Genomic DNA, 25,028 nt, shown 5'->3' on the forward strand with positions numbered 1-25,028 from the left:
TATTGGTGTGCATTGATTATGTTGTGCGTAGTGGTACATTTCAGCTTTTGTAAGAAGCATTTTTGTGTAGGCAAAATTTTAGACACATTTTTTGTATTCCAGGCACAGGCCTGAAGAGGGAGACTAGCCCTGTTGAATAGTCCCGGATTGGCTTAAACCCAGTTAAGAAAGCTAGGTTCACCATCCTAGTAAGGTGTAGGTTGAGGTTAGTCTCGCTAATTGACTAGGTTGTAACCGGTGCCGCTCCACCTGTTAAGTGAGTTTTAATGGAATCCTTGGGTTTGTGAGCTAGAGGCGGGGACGTAGGCAGTATTGGCCGAACCCCAATAACATATTGTGTGTCTATTTATATTTTCGCACTTTATATTTACCGCACGTGTATGTAATATTGTGAATGCTGCGCATGATTTATTTTCCTCATATCATTATTTGCGCAATTGGTGAATGATTAGAAAGAACCTAAGTTGTGTTATACAGCTATCTCGTTTAACCTAGGAGATAAATTTTAAAATTCCAATTCCCCCCCCCCCCCCCTTCTTAGGAATACACCAAAGTTAACAAATGGTATCAAAGCCGCGTAGTATTGACTTAAATGTTTTTGCTAAAAGATCAAGATGACTCACATTAGTGTATCCCTATTCAAAGAGGGACAGTCACCTTCCAGTCCTCCTTTGTTTTGTGGTGTAAATTACACCCATTGAAAAATTTGAGTTGGAATATTTGTAAAATCTATGAATTGAAGGGCTTGGTAGGTGATTGATAAGGGAATTTGTATGCCCATTAATGAAAATGATATAAATTTATTGCATGAAAATTCATACGCCATGGAGTTATTATACTGTGCTTTAGATTCTAATATTTTTGTTGAGTTTGTGGCATGTCATAGTGCACAAGAAATCAGGGATGAACTAGAAAAGAAATATGGAGAATCCCAAGAGAAGGAGATCGTAACTGCTCCGAATTCTCCAAGCTCAAATGATCACGAGGAGGTAAATCATGAGCTAGAAATCAACGAGGAGGTATATGATTCTCACTCTTGCTCATTTAATAATTCATGTGATGCATGTTGTGATGACTCTTGTGTCAAATCCTATGATATATTATATGATGAGTCATCTATTGGTTTTGATGATAATACTATATGCATTGATTCATATGAATATTATAGTGATAAATCTTGTGATGAATCATGTATTGAATCTTACAATGAAAGCATGCCCTCATATACAACACTAGAAAATGAATCATTTAAAATGCATAAGATTCTAGTTAGGATGAATAAATATAAAATATTTTTGAAAAATGAAAATAAAAGGGTAGCAATACAATTAGAAGAACTCAAAGACTATCATTTTGTCCTTGAAAAGAAAAAGGTTGTGAAGGTTTTGAAAATCATCTGTCTACAAAAAATAACTGAAAATTGTTTTGGAATGATTTTCGAATCCACAAATGCAAAAGACTACTCCGACAAACCCTTCGTAGTTAAAAAGGAAAAGACTCTCAAAAATGGTTCATGTTTTGTTTATCAAACCCACAGTAATGCCTCAATGAGTAAAACCATAATAAATAAGTATAATCTTTCACGGTCATATAAAACTTGATTATACATTGGAAAGAAAGGGCACATTAAATATAGTTATCCACTTAAAGATGCCAGGGGCTTAAATAAAGAAATGATGTGGATGATCATGAAAGCAAACCCCATAGGATCTAAGGAAGATCGGATTCCAATAGAAATTACCTAAATAGTTTAATCTTCCCTTAATTCCTAGGTTTAGGGATTGTGATGATTGTAGGCTTAGAGAGTGGTTCGGGGTTAAGATATATAATCATAGTATCTGCATCCACTTCTAATTCGATATGAAATTTTTGCCTAGTAAATAATTTGAAATGCTTAACTCATTACTTAAACATAAAACATCTTAAGTTAAGCCACTATTATCCATAGCACAATATTGAGTTTAGGGATCCATCTTATAACATACTTCATTATACCCTAAACTCATTTTTGAATATGAAAAGCCTAAATCAAAATCTAGTCATCACTCTAGGTTTAAGCACTAATGATCATAAATTCCCATTATACAAGTGCAAATTAAAAGACATCCTTCTCGTAATCAAAATTAGAGGCATCCACTAAGGGAATCAAACTCATAAATCAAAATATTCCCCTTGAGCTTAAAATATAAAAATCCTCTAATCTTGGTTCACTAGCTCCTCCATTATAATTCTTTGCCCTTTCACGATCATTTTCGACAAGGAATCTTCCTATCACTTGATGTGTATCCAACCTCTTGATCGTGATCATATCTAAAGGATACTTTCTATTCTCCAAAGAGCATCGTTCTTCAAATATCTATATACTCCTAAATGCTCTTTATCTAAATAGCTAGGACTTACCTTCCAACTTGCTTATACTATACAATGTCCTGTTTCACCTAAATACTCTTCTAAGCTTAATGATAATCTTGTTATCTAAGAGTATTTATCCTCTATAGCTCAAACAAAGCTCTTAAGTTTTAAAATTAAATCATTTAGAGCTTCATATCTTTAGTGAAGTTAAATGGCTAATATAATTGCTATAGATTTCAACATATATGAAATTGAAAATGTCTAAAAAAATCTATGCACGAACATTAAAAATGAAAGCCATTTGAACTTGGGCCTCTCTCACATATTGAAAATCAAGAGAAAAAAGGTAGACATTGGCTTATCACCTTAGTGAATATTCATTGTGACTTTTTGGTATGATAAGCCTAAAGCATTCATGCCCAGTCCAAAATCCATTGAAAATCTTAGGAACCTTGGCTAAAATATTTGGAGATAAAAAAGACATAAAATGAATAAGTGCATAACTCAGGGGGAGCATTTCCTTTCAAAATTTCACTACTCTTTTGAATGCTCTTATTATTATATTTCCATATGCCTTTATGAAAAACAACACAACACTAAACTCATAACTATCCACTATTGTTTATTGTTCATATTATATTTTGATGGATAGTGATTTTTGATTATCTAGAATTGTGAACTGTTATTGAAAATACTGAGTGATAATACTGGATTGCATGGAATGCCATCTGCAAGGCTATTGTAGAAACTTATTTACTTGCATGCTTGTATGGAACGCCAACTGCATAGTTGATGAAGTATATTGTGTATTGCATGTTGGTAGTAGAAATAGGTTATCGCATACTCAAAATGAATTATTTTGAATTGATTGCTTGAATCTATCAGGTCTTGGTATATAAAAATTTAGGAAATGTTCAATTTATAGTCGGCATGCTGCCAAAATTTCGGTGGACTTTTCCCAAACCACATCCATGCACAAAGATGATTATGATGATAAAATTGTTAAAATCTTTTTGAAAGGATGAATGAAAATTAAAATTCATCCTCACATAATCATCAGGTATTTAAGGAGCATAGTTCCATCCCTAGGGAAAGAGCATAAAGAACTCATATAAATCATGCTTTGATTTTTGAATATTAAGGCTCTTCTAAGAACCCTGAATATCATATCCCGCTTTTAAAGCTCTATGTTTTGATATGGATTGTTCTTGGTTATGTGCTTTTTTTCGTGCCTTAATGCATGTTCTCTGATGTATGTGTGATCTATAGGGATGAATATATTGGTCGAATGGTAAAATGAATAAATCTTAATCCAGTATATTCGTTTTAAAAGACTTAAAATAAACAAAAAAAAATTGATTGCGAATACTTCTTGACATTCTTAATAAAATTAATCCTTATTAAGTCTAAGCTTGGATTCAATTTGAACGGGGGAGCATCTTAAACTAAATTCTTATTGTGTTATACTCACCAATATCTTTTAGCTTAGGTTCGTTTTGAATCAAGTGCGGCATGTGATTGAATGAAAAGTCATTATTGAAAATCATAATTTGAAGATTTGCCACAATAATTTGATTTTGCCATATGATCCTTGCTTTAAATTGTATGAAATCTTTAGGATCATTGTGGTTGTGTTTTTTTAGTTATATTTTAGCATGTGTTTCATTGACAAACTAAAAAAATTTTACTTGCATGAGCTTTAAAATTAAAGTTTTTTCTTTTGCAAGCATCCCCAATATTTTCTGACAACATTCTAAGGGGGATATGTAATTATTATATACATATACTTTTAAATAGCATAACTGGTTCTCTAACTTCACATGTAAATGCATGCGAACTAGTTAGATCGTGTTTTTGTTCAAACCAACTATTTGCATAATATATTGTGTGTTTTAAACTCAAATATTTCACGGGTCTTATGATATGTTTCAATTGCCATGGTTTGTGCATATTTATGGTTTAATTTAGTTTTCATGTCATTTAAATCTTTAAATGACCAGTTATATAGTTTGTATGCTTAATTGCTAAGCCTGTCAATGTTTTATACTCTATGAATTTGTTTATGCTATGAAATGCATGACTATCATAGTCTTGCATGATTGATAGTTATATTTATGTTTTGAGAATACTGAACTATTTGAGTTAAGTAGTTGTGGATAAATTGTTAATATTAAAACTCAATCAGGTCATTTCTATTCAGGTATTTTTGGGAAATGCTTTATTTTCAAACGGCATGCTGCCGAATTCTCTTAAAATTTTCCCAAACCATATCTTGTATATGAATGATATTTTCCTCTTATTTACCTATATACTTAAATGATTTATCTAGGCCCTTTTTGTTGTTACCAAAAGGGGGAAAAGGAGACAAGTATTTGTCATCATCAAAAAGAAGGAGATTGTTGACCCTATTGATTACATCCTGTTCTGATCATGACAAATACCTTGGTATTTAATGTCCTTCAAGTTTGTGTGCAAGATACTAACTGGATTATATTAATGGCATGTGGCGACTTGAAGAGAAGTGAAGACCCAACCTATTTATTCATTGTATTTTCTATTTGGGTCTGTAATTTTAATTAAGAAAATGTCTGTAATAATCTGCAAATCATGCATGTAGGATCTACAAGCTCAAGACCTTAGAAAGACCTTACGGATCGGCGACCAACGCCAGGTTTTTTCGATGCACTTAAAAAGGCCTTACAGAAACCTTAGGTCCCAACACAAATGCACAACCACTCCCCATAATGACTTGCTCAATTAGAGGATCAAATTGAAATGGATTTAACATAATAGACATATAATGAGAGAGGTCGGGCAACCGAACCTCAGGTGTTTAAGTCACCTCGGGCGCTTGAACTGTTGGGATTTCTTAATGTCTTTCAAGTTTGTATGCAGGATCATGCTAACTGGATTATATTAATGGCATGCGGTGACTAGAAGAGAAGCAGAGACCGGACATATTTATTCATTATATTTTTTATTTGGGCCTGTAATTTTAATTAAGAAAAGGTCTGTAATAATCTGCATATCATGCATGTAGGATCTATAAGCTCAAGACCGTAGGGATTGGTTAACTAACACCAAGTTTTTTTGGAGCATTTAAAAAGGCCTTAGAGAGACCTTAGGTCCCAACACAAATGTACAATCACTCGCCATAATCACTTGTTCAATCAGGGGACCAAATAGAAATGGATTTAACATAATAGGCATAAAATGAGAGAGGTCGGGCGACCGAACCCCAAGTGTTCAAATCACCTTGGGCGCCCGAACCGTTGGGATGTCAACGATTTGACTAGGCTTTGGGCGATCGAACCTAATATGACCCTATCTTCCCTGGGCGACCGAACCCTTAGAAAGTGACTTTTGATCAATTCGGGCTGCCAAACTTTTCAGTTCAAAATGGGCCTCGGGTGACCGAATCCCTAAGTTTGGTTAACTGAACGTATTTTCGGGCACTCGAATCGTGCACCAAAACTATATGATTTTTGTTTTGCGAACCAAATTTGAACTCGGGCACCCAAACCATTTAAAAAGGCATTTTTGGGCTGAGTCTATTCGGGTGACCGAATTGAAGTTCAGCCACCCGAATCTCTCGGGTTAAATTAATTTTTACTAAAAATTAAAAGGGTAAACTGGGTTAATTTTTCTAAACTTGTTTTAAACTTTCATAATTATCCCCATTGAGTCACCAATGGTCAAAAATTCCACCTTGCCTATATATACATGCTCATTTGTAATAAGTAGCAGAGATTAGCAAATTGATTAAGGCCAAAATTCTCTCAAATTCAAAAATCTCTTTTTAGCCTATACTACTCCCAAACACTCATACACTCCATTCACCTTGATCTTTTAAGTGTTGTGAGTATTTCAAAAGTGATTGTGCTTAATCTTCCTAGCTAGTACTCTAATTTGTTATAATGTTTAGTTGATTTTATTTGAGTGAATAACATTAAGTTCTTCCACCGATTTTATTTGATAAATCTTGAGTGGGAAGACTTAGAAGGTTATGGTTCTTGCATTGTCAATGCAAGAAACTTAAGCCTATATTTCATGTGCAAAATCATTTTCAAAACTTGCATTCAAACACTCCTCGTGCTTAGTATATTGAGAACATCTTGTTAAGTTTGTTTGAATCATCTTGCTAAGCATATTTGAAACCTTGATTTGATTTGTTGATATTCATATACTATGTTTCAAATCTTGCTTTGATATACACTCTTGATCTAGATTGATTATCTTTACTTATTTGAGTGTTTAGCACATATTAAAAAACTGAGCTTATAATTCCTACATTATTGGTGTGCATTGATTATATTGTGCATAGTGGTACATTTCAGCTTGTGTAAGAAGCATTTGCATGTTTACAAAATTTTAGACACATTTGTTGTATTCTAGGCACAGGCCTGAAGAGGGAGACTAGCTCTGTTGAATTATCCCAGATTAGTTAAGACTTGGTTAGGAAAGTTAGGTGCACCATCCTAGTAAGGTATAGGTTGAGATTAGCCCTCCTAATTGACCTGGTTGTAACCAATGCTGCTCTACCCGTTAAGTGAGCTTTAGTGGAATCCTTGGGCTTGCAAGCTAGAGGCGGGGACATAGGCAGTATTGGCCGAACCCTGATAACATATTGTGTGTCTATTTATATTTTTGCACTTTATATTTACCACACGTGTATGTAATATTGTGAATGTTGCGTATGATTTGATTTTTGTATGTCATTATCTGTGCAATTGGTGAATGATTAGAAAGACCCTAGGTTATGTTATACGGCTATCTCGTTTAACATAGGAGATAAATTTTAAAATTCCAATTCACCCCCCTCTAGGGAATACACCAAAGCTAAGAGCTTCCTTAGATCCTAGGTTTAGGTTTAGGGGGTTGTGATGACTGTAGGTTTGGGAAGGAGTTGTTGCTTAAAATGAAAATCTTAGTATACGCACTCACTAAACGCTATCTTGTTATACTAAGAATCTTTATCCACTTCGAAATGGACATGGCATCTATGCCTGGTATTTAATTCAAAATGCTTAACCCATGCTAACATGAAAATCACAAGTTTAAGCATACTTTTATCCATTGCATAGAATTGAGCTTTATGGATTTCATCTTGCCTTATATTATTTTACCCTAAACTCATCAATCAAAATTGAGTCATCAACCAAGGTATGAGCACCAATAATCATGAATTCCATATCTATCTAGTGCTATAAAAAGGTCATCCTCCTTGTAATCAAAATTAGAGGCATCCACTATGGGATTGCTTCCTTTGAGTTCAAAACAAAAATTTTCTCTTTTTGGTTCACCATCTCCTACATAGGAAATATTTACCAACCACGATCACATTTGGTAAAGTTTTCATCCTATTCCATGGTTCGTATCCTTACTCAAAATAGTAATCATACTTTAAGGATACTTCCAATCACCAAAGAGCTATGTTCAAAAATTCATATTCTCCATATTGCTCTTTGCCAAAATAAGTTAGGACATATTCTTTAGAATTCTTATCTTATACAATGTCCTGTTACTACCAAAATACTCTTCCGAGCTTACTAAGAGATTAAAACGTTAAGAGTATTTATTCTAACGTGTTTCGTAAGCTTTTAAACTTTAAGTTAAACCCATTAGAGCTTTATATCCTTAGAAGATGAATTGAATGGCTAAGTTGGTTGCACTAGGTCTTAATTTAAAATAATGCATAAAATTAAAGAAGACTTACGCACAAGTAGTTCAAATCAAAAGCCATTCCAACCTATGCCTCTTACGTTTTGAAGTTCATGAGCAAAGAGGCAGACATAGGCTTATCATATTAATGAATATTCATTGTGAATTTTTTGTTCGATAAACCTAAGGCATTCATGCCAAGTCTAAATCCATTGAAAATCTTAATAACCTTGGCTAAAGAAAGTAAATGATTAAAAAAAGACATAAATTGAATAAGTGCATAACTCAGGGGAATCATTTATCTTTCATGGTTATAAATTGAAATTCTCTCTTGATATCATATCTTTTGTGTTCATATGTTGTTATAAACAGCATTGCAAACTAATATCCATAATGCACTTAATGATTGAATCTTTTTATGGATGATTTATATGTTATGTGAATTGTTAATTGTGCTACTTGATTGCATGCGTAGTCTAGAATGCTTCCTGCATGGTGGATGTGAATTGCATGTTGGTAGTAGAAATAGGTTCTCGCATGCTCAAACTAAATTATTTTGAATTGATTGTTTGAATATATGACGTTTTGGTGCATGAAAATTTGGGAAATGTTCAATTTACAGATGGCATGCTGCCGAAATTTCGATGGAAATTTCCCAAAACAAATCTATGAACAAAGATGATTATGATAATAAAAATGTTAAAATTTTTTTGAAAGGATGGGTGAAAACTTAAATAGAACTATGAAACTTTCACCCTTGCATAATCATCAGGTATTTAGAGGAGCTCAGCTCCATCCCTATAGAAAGAACTTAAAAGACTCTTATGCATCACTTTCGTGTATCAAAATATTGAGGCTCTTCTAATATCATTGAACATTATATCTTGCACTTGAAGTTCAATGATTTGATATGGAATGTTCTTGGGTCATGAACTACATTACATGCCTTAATATATTTCTTCTAATGCATCTATGGTCTATAGGGAAGACTATACTGATAAAGTTAATATAGTTGATTAATAATTAGTATGGTTGGTTTGAAAGTTTCAAAATGATAGCTTATACTACTAGGCATAATGAAATATTTTTCTATCTAGTATAAGTATTTTATTGCATCTAAGCTAGGATTCCAAACGATAGGGGGAGCATCTGAAATTAAATACTCATCTTGTTATGCTCTTAAATACTCTTAGCTTAGATCCACTTTGAATCAAGAGTGGCTTGTGCTTAAATAAAACGATCTGTGTGAAAATCTTAAGTTGATATATATTGCTTTGCCACATGTTGTTTGTGTTTGCCATGTGATCCTTGCTCTAAATTGTCTAACATCCTTAAGATCATTGTGGTTACTTTTTGTCTGGTTATATTCTAAGTATGTGCTTAATTGACAAATCAGAAAAATGTTGCTTACTTGTTATAAATCAAAGTTTCTTTTTCAGCAAGCACCCCTAGTATCTATTGACAACATCATAAAGGGGGATATATATTTATATACATTTACATATATCTTTATTATTTGACAAGAAATTATTTCAAATCAAAAATCCTTTATATCTTACCTTATTATTACATATATATATATATATATATATATATTTTAAAATGTATAACTGGTTCGGTAACTCCACATGAAAATGCATGTGAACTAGTTAGACTATTTTATGCTCAAACCTTTTATTTGGTATCATATGTCGTGTGCCTTTAACTCAAATCTTCCACGGGTCTTATGATATGTTTCAATTGCAATGGTTTGTGCATATTTCTGGTCTGCCTATGTTTTTCATGTCATTTAAGTCTTTTAATAACTAGTTGTATTGTTGGTGTGCTAAATTGCCATATGTTTCAAAAACAGTTATATTTGTTTTCATGCCTTTTTCTATTGCCAAAAGGGGGAGAATTGTTTGAGGAAAATGATTGCATATCTTTCACACTCATAAACTAAATATTATGCATATTATTAGGGGGAGCCTTTTTAGGCTAAACCCTATTTTTCTCATATGTGTTTGTCATCATCAAATAGGGGGAGATTGTTGACTTTTTCAGTCTGACCTCTAGTTTTGATGCTGAAGAAACACAAGGATCTTATGTGTGATATAGTTTCTTTGCAGGATAATTTAGCAATATCCTATGGCCCACATGGACTTGAAGAAGATAAAGACCCAGAATATTTATTTTTTGTAATTTATATTCATTCATTCAGGGTTTGTAATATTAATTGTCTATGGTCTGTCATAATGCATTTGCATGCCTGATAGGGAATAGGCTCAAAGACCTTAGACTGGCCATAGGACACTATATTGCATGAAAAATTTCCCCATAATCCTGGAATTGATTATCATATGAATAGGGGCAACTACATAAAAGGAATAGGATCGAAGTGCCCAAAATTCACATGTTTGGTCGACCGAACTTGTTCACGCAAAACCAATTGGTCGACCGAACCTCCCTAGGGTCAACAATTTGACCCTTCGGTCGATCGACCAAAAAATGAGCTGCAACGCTTTGGTCGACCGAACTAACATGTGGGGAGATCCCAACACCCTAGTCGACCCTTAGAACTTATTCATTTAGATTTGTTTGTGTTAACTTTGCTGTAATCCCAGGAGGGGGAGTGGATTGGATTTTTAAAGTTTTTCTCTCCTAGGTCAAATAGCCAACAACAGCATTGCACAAGCCTATGGTCAATCTAGAGCACATATAAAATAAACTGATAAATACAACTAAATTAAATTTGCACTAATAAATTAACCAAGCATGAACAAAATAGTAAAGCAAGCAAAGTAGAGACAACACCAGATATTTTATCCAGGTTCAGAAAATGAGCCTACGTCCCCGCCTCGGCTCATAAGCCCGAGGATTCCACTGCTGCTCACTTAACGAGTGGAGCAGCACCAATTACAACTAGATCAAATTATCGGGACTGGCCTCAACCTTTACATATAATCCTTCCGGCCTAGATTATCACCTCTTCAAGCCATGCCTGGAATACAGCAAATAATCAATACACCTTTCGTGTACAAAAATGCAACAGATTTGTACCAGTATAATCAATGCACTTGACAATGATAAGATCTATAAGCTCAGTGAAGACAATATTGGAACTCTTAGAAAAATGTCAATGTGGCAATCAAAGTGTGAGAGTGTGCTATGATAATATCTTTGAAACAATGTGTATAAGTATATCAATCACAAATAGGGTTTCAAAGATTTCAATAGAATAATCAATTATCTCAAAACAATTTCCAGAAAATCAAGCACAAGAGATATTTAGAACACAAGCTTGTCTAAAAATATTTTCTTCAAAGAAAACACAAGACAAGCTCAAGAGTCTTGCAATAAAAATGCAAGGACTCACAAGCTAATAAAAGTTTCCCCACAAAATGGTTTTATGAATTAAATATATGGAGAAAACCTTTCGGGCTTAATTCTCTTTAAAAATCAACAAACAATCACACACAAGAGAGTATAAGCTTGCAATGGAAATGTAGGTAATCACAAGATACTTTCGCTCAATATGATTTTGCAAGGGAATGAGTAAAAGGTGAGGTATATGGGCTTGCATAGGAATGAGTAGCTAAAAAATATTCAGAGAAAATTTTCTTAACCAAAGTGTTAATTGAGGATGCATATATAAACTTTATAAAAAAAATGACCATTGGGAGGTATCCCAAGTACAAAGGAGATGGACATTTGTTGTCCCAACCATTTTTGTTAGTCTCAATCCTGATACGGAATGGAGATAATTTATAACAAAGTTTTCTTGTTGTTGATTCTTGCATGTAGTGCTTCTTTCCCTATGCTGCCTAAAGAAGGATTTATTAAATTTATTTAATAATAAAAGAAGAGGGAGGAAAAGAAATTCAAAAGGAGAAATTGCAGGGCTCGTTGAGGAACTCACTACTAGATTCGTCACGCGCCACGTGTCTGGTTGACAAGAAATTATCGAGAGGGCTATTGCAAGGCCTAAAATTTGTTGACAACAAGTAAATGTTCATTGATGAACTCTCTTCTGGGCCTCGTCGACAAAGGCTGGTGTATACTCAAATCCGATGTTCTGCGAGAAAAGTTCAGCCAAACCCTTTTCTCTCTCTCTCTCTCACTCACTTCGGCTCCCTCACTTTCTCTCTTCAATTTTGGCCCCGTTCTTTGCCGGTTTGATGATCGGAAGCCGCCATGTCACTTCTGGGAATATTCTCTGCACATCTACTGGAGTGATTTGTTGGTTAGGCTAACTTGGGAACCATCCCAAAATTTGGGTAAGTTAGTTAATTTCAGTTTTATTAGGTTTTTGGTGTTTTTGGACTGAGAATAATATGTTAGGTAAGATAATACTGAAGTTTTGTTGGGAAAATATCAATTTTAGGGTGTTGAGCTGGGGAACACACGGGGGTGATTTTGGATATTTTGTGGGCTTCCTAGAAAGCCAGGTAAAGGGATAAACTAAGTTAGTCTTCTTATGAAAATATATTTATTATTTTAAGGCATTTAATTTCAAGTAAACATGTATATTGTAGAATTATGTTGGAAATAATTCTGTTGATCAAAAATATGATTTTATAATAGATTTTATATTCCGAATATTACCCCTTTTGTGTGCATGAGTAACATTTACCATGGAAACTATGATGATGAAATATTACGTTTTCATAATAAGCATGTTATTACTATTTTCAGGAAAATATTAAAAACGATACATGGATTTTCAAACTATGAATGTTATATGATATGCCGGTGTAAGGGCCGTGGATTTTATATGATATGCGGGCATAAAGGTCGTGGTTTTATATAATATGCTATGTCGGCGTATGGGCTGTGAATTTTGCATGATATGTTATGCAAGAATTCATGAAAATATTATCATGAAAGATATTATTATGAAACAGATGTGTATCATCATTTGAGATATACTATATGTTATCAAAACCCGGATGACTTGGTTTAGGCTTTCATGAAGCACGAAACCATAGCTGTATGATCACGATTATGTATATGTCAGTGTTACCACTTTTCGTAAGGAGCAGTGGGAGATCGGCAGTCGATGTGGTTTTATGGTAGTGCAGGTGTCCCTATGGTGTCCGGACTAGGACGGGTAGATCCATCGTACTTACAGACTTATGTTGATCTAGCGTGGTCGGCCAGCCATTGCTAGGTCTCGCCTTCGAGCCGCACAACCCAGTAATGTGGGGGTAAGACATGACACCAGTCAACTATCCATCTAGGGTGTTATTTCATGTACAGTTATATATGATGATTTTATATGTAGAAACTCAGTATGTTATACCATGTTATGATAAATCATGTTTTCCCCATATATGATACAGGCATTTTTACCACATATGATTTATGTATTGTTATATGCGTAACACAAAAATACTCATATTGCCACACACTGATATTAGTTTATTTCCCTTACTGAGAAGTGTCTCACCCCAACTATATAAACATTTTAGGAGCCCCAGATATAAGGGCAAATAGAGCTTTGCAGCGTTAGAGTTCGACTGTTCTACCCTCTCTGAAGTGTAAGTTATTTTACTAGGGTCTCACGAATTTTTGGGTGGTGACCCTAGGGCACTTTTGGATTTTCGGGATATGTGTATGTATATGACAGTTGTATTAAAACCCTGATGTTGTGTTGGATGGATGATTTGATATGTGTATGATTTTACATTTCCCGCTGCTTAAGTATCAGTGTTGTAATTCAAGTATATCCCTGGTACCCATGGGTCCAGGTTGATTATGTTTTATCAGGGTGATTATGTTAAAAAAAAAATTATGGTAAAATAGGAAGGTCGTTATACCCAGAGTAGCTGTAGGACAAGCCTTACCACAGTGGTACGACTCAGATGCTCGCTGCACGTATTATTCTAATTCACCGGGCCACACTGTTGACCGATGTTGGACATTTAAGCACAAGGTACAATCGTTGAGGAACACTGGTTGTTTGGCTTTTAATGAGAAATAGTCTAGAATTCAGAATGATCCTCTACCCAATCATAGGAAGGAAATGATTAGCATGTTAGAAGGAGCCGAAGCCAAGAAGAAAAAGAGCATTAGCCATGGATCTAGGAATAGCCTGAATGGAGGGGTTTACCTCTTTACAACATGAGTGGAAACACAAAATTGACAGACTGTTGAGTATCCAATCCACTTCATATGGTGCTTTTGTCTTCTTTATTTCTCTATTTTCATTTTCTCTTTGTAATTCTATGACATTTCCATTTCAGAGAATTTCATCCCCATCGATGAAATGAAGTTATGCACTTTTGTATATCATTTGCATCATGAGTTCAATTGAAAAATTTTGTTTGCTCGTGTTTCATGCAAGAATAGGGAAAGTAACCTTACCAGTATTCACGAGCTAGGAAGAGATGTCGATTTTGAAAATTTAACCCAAAGGCGGAAGAAAAGGAGGATGGAATAATTGTCCTTACCCCATTAAATTTGAATATCATGAAGGAGTATTTTACTCTCGAAGGAACTCGATGAAATGACTGCACTGTTCCAACAATTTCATGAAAGTTTATTGCACTTGTTTTGATCAAATTACAAATGGCCATCCTTGGCCGACCAGTTTTCCCAAAAAGAACCAAATACTGGATTACCATTTGTTAAACCCTTTAAGCCTGTATCTCAAGGCAGTTTCTTCAAAAGTCATTTTCCAAATTTTAATCGGGTCAGGATTGCAAAGGTCTGACAAATCCTATGAGACAACAATTGGTTACCCAAAATGATGGCAGATCATTTTCGGCTACCGAGAAAGAGACGCAAGGAAAAGAAAAACCCCTTGCTAACCATGTTGAACTTGAAATAATCAATTCTTGATTTGAGCCATCAAAGGATCACACCCCACACTAGGGAAGTTTTAAAGGATTTCGTCCCAGAAAGAGTGCAAATTAAAGCAAAGTCGATATTCCTTCACGAAAAGAAAAACAATAGGGGTAGTAAAAAGAAAATGCACAAAGAAAAAAAAATGAAGAAAGAAACACGACACATAGTTCACATGTGATCTTTGATTAATGACTACCCTTTTAAAGTTTCGCAAATTTTAAGCCTTATTGTACAATTTCCTTCTATGACCTATACCCCCAAGCCTACATTATAGTCCAAAGGAAAGACCTGATCAGATTGGTACACATCTTGTTGTCTCAAATGAATTGTCAGACTCTATGTTGAGTCTGAACTATGTAATGACCTGATCCTGAAAAGGTACATAGGTAGCTTGTTCAAAAGGACAGGTTCGATGAAAGGACGAAATCCACCATTCAATCTAATAAATTATCATCATCGTCGTGTGGCTCTCGAATACTAGGAATAAAATTTCCCCTTCAAAATAGCATGAACATGGTAAAACATTTATTTTGTGCATCCACTCTCTTGATTTAGAAATTTGATATCCTAAATGCATGAACACTCATCCTTTAGGAAAAAAAAGACTCCTTTTCTCACTCTTCAAAAAGCTCCAAAAAGTGGATTGGGCAGTGAAAGAGGTATCCCGCAAAGCTCCAAGCATGATCAAGTACATTCATATTAAGTATATTCATATTTCCAAGCATGATCAAGTACATTCATATTAAGTATATTCATATTTCCAAACATGATCAAGTACATTCATATTAAGTATATTCATATTTCCAAGCATGATCAAGTACCAAACATATTTAGTACATTCATATTTCCTTTTGCTCTCTCTCAAACACTCTCCCCCTTTGGACATCAATCAAAAAGGAAAAGAGGGTGATACAAAAAAAAGCATAGTGAAGAGCTGAAATACAAAGTACTTTAAGTTCTTACAAAACACATAAGAAATGTTGTTCGGTGAAATTCATAGAAATACTAACACATGCAAAAATAAAAATAAAAAAAATTAACATATCAATAGGATAAGGCATATCTATCTGAAGCTTCCTTAGATTGACTTTCATCTTCTTCTTCTTCTTGTTTATCAGAATTTTCAGCAGATTCATCATTAAAAGATGGAACTGAGCTAATATCCATTGGAGTTGTGCCTTTGGAAGAACTAGCCAAGTGTTTCTCAATTTTACCAACACGTTGAACAAGATTCGAACAATAAGTTTCCACAATGGAAATCATCTCCCGAAGAGTACCAAAACCAGTGTTCATCCCATCGTTGAAATTCATATAGTGATTGTAAAATGGAATGAACCAAGAGGGAGTTTCTGGGTCTAGCTGTACTGAAGGTGCTGGTATGGAAGGCTAAGAAGGTGGTGCAGGTGTGGTGTGACGATGTCCCTTGTGAAACCATCCTTGAGTAGTTTTCTTATTTCCCATATGCTTAAGAATTGTGTCAGTAAAGATGTCATAATGGGTTTTTCTAGTGAAGTTGAACGATGGTGTGAGAACGTTAAAATGTGCAAATACCATATTGAATATCCTAGCATATGGCAGAACGATACGAGGGGCATCAACTTTCATACTTATCCATTTAAGAAGTAAACTTGGAAGATCCAGTTTTTTCCCTTTAAGAATGCACCACATAATAAAACAATCTAAGAAAGAAACATAGTCATGGGAACGTGATCGAGATAGGATATTATATGTAATAAGTTTATGTAGTATTATAGCTTGGAGATTGAGCTGTTTGTAAAGGGGTGGATGCCCAAAGGAGATGGGTGTAACAGTTATGACTAGATTTAAAAACTCCTCTGGAGTGAATCCTTAAGCCATTATCCATTGTTTCTCAGCAATTTGAACTTCGAAATCTCCCGGCTTAACTCGAAAAATTTTTCCCAAAGATATGGGAGTGAGATTAATACTTTGCCCTAGGAGATTTGTTTTTATCCCATTGTCAAGTTTCTCCATGTTTGCATAGAAAATCCGTACTATGTTTGAATATTACCCTTTTGCTTGATATGTGATAAAACGTTCCCAACCAATTTCCTTAAACAACTCTATGATTTCAGGAAAATCAAAATTGAAGAATGTAACATTAAGGACTTTACCTAGAATCAATTCGGCTGAAGCTATTTGATTTCTATAGAGAGTTTTGGCATGAGGAGTTACTAACCACTTCTCTACTTCATCGTTGTTGATTTGTGTGGAGGAAGAGGTACCCTTGTTAGCAACCGATTTGATTCGATGCATGTTTGTTTTGAAGAGAGACACTGGTAAACCCTAGACGATATGTGAGGTGATGTAGAGTGATTGGGTTAGAATCAAGATTTCAGACGGATTTGAGAGAGAAATCAGTTTGAAAAGGAGTAGGAGTGAAGGATTATGGAGTGAGAGGAGAAGGGGTAGGCGCTTGAGAGTAGTTAAAAGGACATATTTTAGGGTTTTAAACCGTCACCCATCGCGAGGTAGTTGCCTGCTACAAGGAGGCAAGTGCCTGTCAACCAAGAAAAATGCAAAGTTAGTAGCATGACAGTTGTCTGTCATCCAGGTGGCAGTTGCCTGCCAAGCAGCTTTTCTATTTAAATAGCTTCTTATATATGCATCATTCCTAATTCTTGGCTAATGAATATTAACCGTTCCTTAGAGAGTGGTTTTGTGAATATGTCTGCTAATTGATCATTTGTATTGACAAATTCTAGTGTTATGTCCTTGTTTTGTACATGATCTCTCAAGAAGTGATGTCTTATGTCAATATGTTTTGTTCTTGAGTGTGGTACTAGATTTTTTGAATTATTTATGGCACTTGTGTTGTCACACTTTATTGGAATAGTTTGATATTGAATTTTGAAATCTTTTAGTTGTTGTTTCATATATAATGTTTGGGCACAGCAACTTCCAGTTGCTATGTATTCTGCTTCTACTGTGGATATTGCCATAGAGTTTTGTTTCTTTACCAAGAGACTAATGAATGTCCTAGAAAGTGACAAGTTCTACTAGTGCTCTTTCTATCTATTTTGCATTTAGAAAAGTTTGCATCTGAATAGCTTATCATTTCAAACTTAGTTCCCTTTTGATACCATGAGCCTAGTTCGAGTGTGCCTATTAGATATCTAAGGATTCGTTTCATTGCTATTTGATGTGATTCCTTAGGAGCCGATTGGAACCTAGCACACATACATTTACTAAACATGATATCCTGTCTACTTGCTGTTAAGTAAAGTAGCTTCCTATCATGCCTCTGTAATGCTTGGAATCTACTTGCTTCCCTTTTCCATCCTTGTTAAGATTAGTTGAGGTGCTCATGGGAGTTCCTATAGGCTTACTTTCTTCCATATCAAACTTCTTTAACATGTCTTTAATATACTTAATTTGATTTACGAAAGTCCCATTTTTAGCTTGTTTGATTTGTAACCCTAGGAAGTAGTTTAACTCTCCTATTATGCTCATCTCAAATTCTTTTTGCATAGACTTAGCAAATTCATTACACAACTCTTAATGCATTGCTCCAAAAATAATATCATCAACATAAATTTGTACTATAAGCATGTCTTTATTTTTGGTTTTTATAAATAGAGTGTTATCTATCTTTCCTCTTGAAAATTTATTTTGAAGTAGGAACTTTCTTAGTCTTTCATACCAAGCACTAGGAGCTTGTTTCAACCGATATAAAGCTTTTGTTAACTTAAATACATGATTTGGATTTTTTGAATTTTCAAAACCTGAGGGTTGTTTGACATACTCTTCTTCATTTATATATCCATTTAAGAATGCACTCTTTACATCCATTTGGTATGATTTAAAATCCTTATAGGCTACATAAGCTAGAAGCATCCTAATTGCTTCCATTCTAGTTACGGGAGCAAAGGTTTTCATCGTAATCAATTCCTTCTTCTTGATTGTAACCTTGTGCTATTAACCTAGCTTTATTTCTTATAACTACCCTATTTTCATCCTTTTTATTTCTAAACACCCATTTAGTTCCTATGATTGATTTATCGTTGGGTTTAGGTATGAGTTCCCACACTTGACTTCTTTCAAATTGATTTAGTTCCTCTTGCATAGCTATAATCCAAGAATCATCTTTTAAGGCTTCAACTTTGTTAGCTAAGAATAATGCCCAAGTAAGTTTTGAATAGTCATCTACTATTACAAAAGCATATTGTTTACCTCCTAGGCTTAAGGTTCTAATTGGACCAAATAAGTCTAGGTGCAATAATTCTAGGGGTCTTTTAGTAGATATATATTTTTTCTTTTTGAAACTTGTTTTGACTTGCTTTCCCTTTTGGCATGCATCACACATCTTGTCTTTTATGAATTTGGTATTTGGTAATCCTTTTACAAGATTTTTCTTTGATAATTTGGATAATAGGTCCATGCTAGCATGTCCTAGTTTCCTCTACCATAGCCAACTTATTTCATTCCTTGTTGTCAAACAAGTTACGTTCTGATTTACTAAGTTCTCAAGATTTATACATTAAACATTATTTATCCTATGAGCTATAAACACGGTTTCATTGTTCTTAGGATTTTGGATAACACATTTTTTTTTTCTTAAAGGTTATTTCAAACCCTTTGTCACTTAATTGGCTAATGCTTAAAAGGTTGTGTTTTAATCCTTCTACTAATAGCACATTATCAATAGTGAGAGAAGGTTCTTTGCCTATTTTTCCAATGCCAATAATTTTACCTTTGACGTTGACGCCAAATGTGACGTATCCCCCATCCTTTTGTCTTAGTGTGGTAAACTTGGTCTTATCATCAGTCATGTGCCTTGAACACCCGCTGTCCAAGTACCACTTATCCGTTGACGGTGTTGTCCTAAAACATACCTACAATGGAGGACTCATTGTGTCAGTCTTTGGAACCCAAATTCTTTTAACTTTCTTTGTTTTTTTGTTAGTTCCATTATTGACTTTCCATTCTCCTTGCACTTTACTTTCTTTATAGTGGACAATTAAACTTTACGTGACCTTTAGTCTTGCACATATAGCAAGTGGTGTGTTCATGTTTGTTGTTTGAAGAGGTTCTAGCATAGTGCTTGGCTTCCTTGAAGAAGTATCCTATGTATAATTTTTTTATTCTTTTTATCAGTTTTACCATTATAACCTATCCCTTCTTTATTTCCATGTAGCCTTTGCTATCCAATCATCTTTTCATAATTTTCTTTACCTTTGGTAAAGTTATATATAATCTTCTCCATATCCTCTACTGATTTCTTAAGTTGATTTACTTCCAAATCCTTTTTATTTAAATCATCTTCATGAGTTTTTCCTAATTTTTGAGTTACTTTATTTATTTCCTATTCTAACTTTTTAATACAGGAGTCTTTTTCTTTTTCAATGGTTTTGAATGATTCAAGTTGCTTCAATAGTTCTTTATTTTGATCTTTCAAAGTTATATTTCTCTTGGATATTTTTATGAATATTTTATGTAGAAAAGAGCTTGTAATTCCTTGTAGGAAGGCATACTATCATATAACTCATCACTAGACTCATTGTAAGATTCTGTTGAAGAGTAGTACGAATTTACCTCTTCTTCATTCGCCATGAAACATATATTTTCTATCTCTTGTCCACTTGATTCATTTTCTGTCTCACTGGAGCTTGAGTCATCCCAAGTAGCCTTCATAGCTTCCTTCTTTTTCTTCTTGTCTTTCTTGAGCAATGGGCAGCCCGGTTTGATATGCCCTGGTTTCTTGCAATGATAGCATATTGAAGGTTCATTCTTGTTTTTATTTTCTTTTCTACTCGTCTCTTCTTTTCCAGGTTTCCTTTTATTGAACTTCTAGGAAATCTTTTATTCCTTCTATAGAACTTACCTAGTCTCTTAGTGATGAATGCTAATTCATTTTAATCTAAGTCACTTGTTTCACTTTCCTCTTCACTTGAGCTGAGGCTAGATGCTTTTAGTGCAATGGATCTTTTATGCTTTGGTTCAAGATTCCTTTCTTTTAAGGTCATTTCATAGGTAAGAACTGAACCTATGAGTTCATCTAAAGAGGTGGTCTTAAGGTTTCTACCTTCAGTGATAGCTGTGGCCTTTGGTTCCCATATGGAGGGAAGGCCTCCTAGAATTTTTCTGATCATTTCATAGGTAGTATAAGTTTTCCCTAAGGCACTTAAGGAATTTATTATGTGGGTAAATCTTGTATACATACTAGATATGGTTTCATCTGAATTCATCTTGAATGCTTCATATTCGCTTGTTAACATGTCTATCCTATTATCTCTAACATCAATTGTTCCTTCATATGTTACTTCTATTTTGTCCCAAATAGGAGTAGCTCCTATGTTTGCCATTTAGATCTTTTTATAGCTTCTTGTTAGGAATTTACTATAACTGGGCTCTGATAACAATTGAAATTAGGATAGCTTCCCAAGAGGGGGGTGAAATGGGTTTTCAAAAATTATTTCTTTTTGAATGTTTTTATGTTATAACAACAAGCACAACAAGCATACCTCCAACACAATCACAAATTTAAATCAAATCAACCACAATCAAAAAAATAATCAATATCTTGATCTTTGTATCAATAGCCCTGTAACAAAGTGTATAACACGCCGAATTTATATGTGCCTTGTGTTATTTCACAATCACACTTCTTCCTAGTGTTCAGTTTTTAAATAAAATTTTAGTTTAATAAGTTTAGGATGATCAACCAACGTAGTCCCTTTTGGTTTCCGCAATCAATGTTGATCAAGTCAAAACGAATTATCTTCCAGTCTATTTAACAACCATACACTCAGGATTTATCAATTTTAAAGCATCCACGCAAGTTGTAAATTTTTCTTGAAAGATAAAGAGTAAGGAAGAAGAGAGAGACACAAGGTTTTACAAGGTTCGACTTATACCCAGCCTACGTCCTCGCCTTTGGCAAACCACCAAAGGATTCACTAGTTCAGTTCCGTTGACGGGTGGAACAATACCGATTACAACCACTCCTTTCTTTAGGCTAGAGAAATGCCTCTCCAAACGATATTCCCTCATTCGTTCCAACGATTCTACAGCCGTCTATAAACAAGAAATAAGATAAAAAAAGATTTGTGTACAAGAGACACTCTCACAGCAGAGTTGATTAGTACAAGATTTGGCACAAATATACTTCAAAGTAAATCAATATAAAAATATTGAAGGTCAAACTGAATTTAGATCACCAAATATATCTTCCCAGTATTGAAAGATTCAGACTTTGAAGGATCTACTTCGGAATTTGTATCAGCAGCAATTCAGTAGTTGAAGTAGAATGAACACAAGAGAGTTTGAGAACTTCATAGAGAACTTTGATTGCTGGAAATTTTCTTGGTATAAAATCCTTGAAATTTGGGGCTATTTATAGATGTTTAAAAAGTAATTCCTTGCCCCCCAAGGTTACTTGGAGTAATGCAAAAGTTTTTTCAAAAGAGTAGTGCCCAAGAAATCCATTTAAAAAATCTTCCCATTGAGAAATTTTAAAAATTTGTTCGAGTGGCGGTTACCTGCCACGACCTTGTAGTCGCCTACCATAGAGGAAATTGAGCGATCAAAATACTGGCAATCGCTTGCCAGAACCCAGGTAGTTGCCTGGCTTGACCACCCAGGCACTTGGCTATGCTCAGGTAGTCACCTAGCACCCTACTGCCTTCTTAAACAATTCTTTTATAAATTGGGCAGTCGCCTTCCACATGTAGGCAGTCACCTGGCACTTCAACCTCACTTTATATTCTTTCAAAAAAAACTTTTCTTCTTTTAAGACCTTATTTACTTTGATTTTAAGACATACTTTAGGGTTTTTTTTAAAATATATTTCTAAGTTTCTTTTGATTTATAAGAGCTTCAATTCAGTTTATATTGAAGTTTACATGAAGTACTTACATACACGCATCCTTAAAACTCTATTCTTTTGATCTTCAAGTAATTCCTTGTTCTTCTATGATCATATATCATCTTTGAGCTTTTGATCATCTTTCTTTCTTGAACCTTTTGTATAGAACATTCATCATGAGCTTTATCATCCATTTGAGCTTAGAGTTTCTTTAAGCTTTGCCTTCTTTCTACTTGAAACAAACCATATCAAACTTATCAGGATTTATTATCATCAAAATAAGAATTGTAAGTCTCGTTAGGCCAATAAGGCCGTTTTTGGAAGACCCAGTGTAATAAAAGTTGACTTCAAATTCCAGAAATTGGAGGACCATGTTTGAAAAACCTAATATTTTTAATTGAGTCCCGATGTTCTTAACCAAGTCTCGGTGTTTTAAATTGAGTCTCGGTATTTTAAATTGAGCACTGATGGTTTTAACCAAGTCCCGATATTTTAAATTGAGTTCTGATGCTTTTAATTGAGTCCCAGTGTTTTAAATTGAGTCCTAATATTGTTAATTGAGTCCAAGTATTTTAATTAAGTCTTGTTGAATTTTAATTGAGTCCCATACTTTATTTTTTTCAAAAAAATAGTCAAGTTTGGGTCCTTCGTCCTCTAGGGATCGAGTTTTCAAATCCAGCTCTTTCCTTAAGGAAGACAAAAATTGGACAACAAAAAGCATAGAAAAGTACATTATATACATACAAAAATAAGAGTACCAATGTATATAGGTTAGGTATATATGCATTTAAAAGAAATGTGTCACGGTACAAACAATGGGTCACCCAATGCAACCTAGGGGTACATGCAAAAAGAGAAAAAAAAAATCACTCAAGCCTATAAAAAGGGTTGTGAGCACACTGTTCACTGACAGGGGAGCACGCGCAGCAGGGGGTTGGCCATTTTCATTGTGAACTCGTTAGGAGCTCTGCATTTTTTCTTTTCATCACCTTCACCCTCTCTCACCTCTCGCAAACTCTCCCAGCCACCACCCTCCTTCCTCAGCCTCACCACCACCGGAACCTCCATCCTCTACGTACACCTCCGGTAGATCCACACCCAGCAACCAAGCTTCACCATCTCCAAGCCACCACTCTCCATCTCTCTCGGCAAACAACAACCGACCACGAACTCCAACTAGTAAAAATCAACCCTCCTCCATCCGAGTCTCAGTCGCACACCCCATAGAACCACTGCTAGCTTCTTTCCGAGCCTCATCTTCACTCCAAAATTCTTCGAGGACTCTCCTTTATTCTCTCGGTCTTCGGGATCTCCCAGCGCACACTTTCAAGCTCTTAGATCTTCTGATATCACTCCCTCTCAGTCCCCTCATTGTTCTGCTGCCTCTCACTATTGGGACTCCCATTCTCCCACTCTCAGTGATCTCTCTCACTCTCCATTTTCCAGCTCACTCTCTCAATACCTCTTCTCACCCTCACCTCTCCAACCATAGTCGTAGGCACAAGGGCTTACGAGCACAAGAAGCCAGCCCTCTCTTACTCTCTCTCTCTCTCTCTCTTTTTCTTTCCCTCGGCATACTCTCCTAGCATGCACAAAACCATCCTTACGACACACACACCAACATAGCTGTTGGGCAGAACCACAAACAGACGCACAACCCCCTCTTCTAGTACCTTCCCTACAACTCCTGCAACCCTCAACACAGATACAACCAGCCATCTCCAAGCCACTACTCTCCACTCTCTCTTTCTGTTGTTTTTTTTTCTCTCTCGCTCACTCGCACAGCTCCACGACTCCCCCATCATAGTCCCACACTGAACAATCCATCTCTCTCGGATCCCTCCACGGCTCACCTTCTCGTTTCTAGCCACCTAACACCTCCACAGTCATCATCGCCGCCCCTTTCTGCCTCTCTCTCTCTCTCTCTCTCTCTCTCTCTCTCTCTCTCTCTCTCTCTCCCTCAACATCATCATTCACCCCAACCACCTGCAGGCCACCAATGAGCCACCATCTCTAACGTCCGCCCTTGCATATCATCTTTCTTTTTCATTCTCCCGCACTCCCATCTCCATCACTGACACTCTATCTCACACAAACTCTCCATAGTGCCACCATCTCCCTACTCGCCCTCACCATTCCTGCATCGACAGCCCCAGCAACACCGTGTAACCGATAGCACACCCTACTGCACCCACTAACTAACACCCACCTGCAAGGTGCATGCACACCACTCACAGTCACCACTCCATGACACACCAGAACACAATTGTACTCACCTCATAGCACACTCTCTTGCACCCACTAAATAGCACCCACCTGCAAACACCTGCATGCACACCACTCACGGTCACCACTCCACACC

This window comes from Malania oleifera, chromosome 10 (assembly GCF_029873635.1).
Source record: "Malania oleifera isolate guangnan ecotype guangnan chromosome 10, ASM2987363v1, whole genome shotgun sequence".
Taxonomy (NCBI): domain Eukaryota; kingdom Viridiplantae; phylum Streptophyta; class Magnoliopsida; order Santalales; family Ximeniaceae; genus Malania; species Malania oleifera.